Source organism: Rattus norvegicus, chromosome 17, assembly GCF_021556685.1.
Source record: "Rattus norvegicus strain SHRSP/BbbUtx chromosome 17, alternate assembly SHRSP_T2T, whole genome shotgun sequence".
NCBI classification, from domain to species: Eukaryota; Metazoa; Chordata; class Mammalia; order Rodentia; family Muridae; genus Rattus; species Rattus norvegicus.
This window is the reverse complement of record NC_141550.1, coordinates 2,865,463-2,867,365: the sequence shown is the minus strand read 5'-3', so window position 1 is coordinate 2,867,365 and position 1,903 is coordinate 2,865,463.

Genomic DNA, 1,903 nt, shown 5'->3' with positions numbered 1-1,903 from the left:
AGGGCAGTACCACAACCAAGTTTTAAAATTACCTATTTGAGTTGTGGAATGAACTGTGCTTTGCAGTAACAGGGAAAGGATTTTCATGTGGAGCAGGACTTATGCCCTGAGAACAGTACAGGAGGGACAAAGTCCTGTATACAGTGTAGAGTGAAACAGGGTAGGCAACAGCTGGATCATAGACTAATTAAAGTTTAAAGCACTGAGCTGCAGGACTCTCCTTTATGAATAAAGTCCTGCTTGACATAGGGTGTGTGATTTTGTAATTTCCTAAGGAGTGTTAATTCATACATTTTAATGTAAACACACAAGATTGGTGGGTGAGATTAGGTTGATCCAATGAATATTGACTTTCCAGTCAGGGTACTGTCCTATGTGGCTATGTGCAGTCCTCATTGACATAGTTAAGTCAGCTCAGATAATTGAGACACAGCCCATTCATTGGCTGAGGCGGTGTGTCAGGTTACAGGACTGAGCAACTACCAGTCCACATCTGGGCAAACTAAAAAAATAATTTTATGAATGCCACTACCTCTGCCAGAGAATGGCTTGCTCTTTTTCAAAGTTAATTTACCTACGCATTTTTAGTATTACATTTCTTTTCCCCAAAAGTCCATTTTTGGCATTACCCTTTAAATTTCTTTTTTTAAAGAATCACAGCCAAATTTATTGCTTCTTTCAATTTTCCATCGATTCCCAAACACTAAAGCTTTCAATTCATGTCCCAAATCCTTTGATTATTTGTCTGTATTTATAGCAGTATCTTCTGTAGCTCAGGCTTGCCTTATTCTATGTCATTGATTACTACTTTGAACACTCAATCTTGATTCTGCAATCCATTCCTGGAAGATAGTCTTTCAACAACATCCATGATGTGCCGTGACTGGTCAATGGGAAGGAAAAAAGACTTTTCTTTAGTTTTTTCTGAGGTCTCTGTCCTTTGGGGGAAAATTAGAAGTAAAGTGGAACCTGTGTAAGAATTGACTTCACTAGGGGAAGCCCTTGGTCCTGCCAAAACTGAACCCCCAGTGAACGTGATTGTTGGGGGGAGGGCGGTAATCTGGGGGAGGATGGGTCAGGGAACATCCATAGAGAAGGGGAGGAGGGGGGGTTGGGGGATGTTGGTCTGGAAACTGGGACGGGGAATAACAATAGAAATGTAAATAAGAGGGGCTGGGGATTTAGCTCAGTGGTAGAGCGCTTACCTAGGAAGCGCAAGGCCCTGGGTTCAGTCCCCAGCTCCGAAAAAAAGAACCAAAAAAAAAAAAAAGAAAGAAAGAAATGTAAATAAGAAATACTCAAGTTAATAAAGGTGAAAAAAAAAAAAAAGAATTGACTTCACTGACAACTTCATGTAGAAATGTGGACCGCAGAAGACCTGCTTTGTCTGAGTTATTTGATCACCCTACTTCCAGTAGCGGAGATGCTAAGTTCCTGAGGCCTAGCTGGGTGGTCCAAACTAATGAGGGACGTGGGGAGGCCAAGGAGTCAGACACATCTGTGTGAGATAGCAAGCAATTTCTTCTAGGATTCCCCATAAACACAGTCATTAGCAAATCTGAGGAATATCACAGTCCAACCTAGCAATTCCATGCTAAGCTATTTTGCTTAACTAATGTTTTCATTTTTTTTAATTTTTTGTTTGTTTGTTTGTTTTTGAAGACAATGTTTCTCTCTATGGCCCTGGGTATCCTCAAAGTAGGCCTATATGCTAGTCAGGTCTTGAATGTAGGGATCAAATTGATTCTGGGTTCTAGTGCTGGAATCAAATGTGGGCCAACATACCTGGCTTTTCTCTTTTAATGATATAAATGGGCCTGGAATGTATGTGTCTTTATATGTCAAGCATATGCTTTTGTGCTGAACTTACCCCACATCTTGATTTTTCGAAATTTCTTAGACA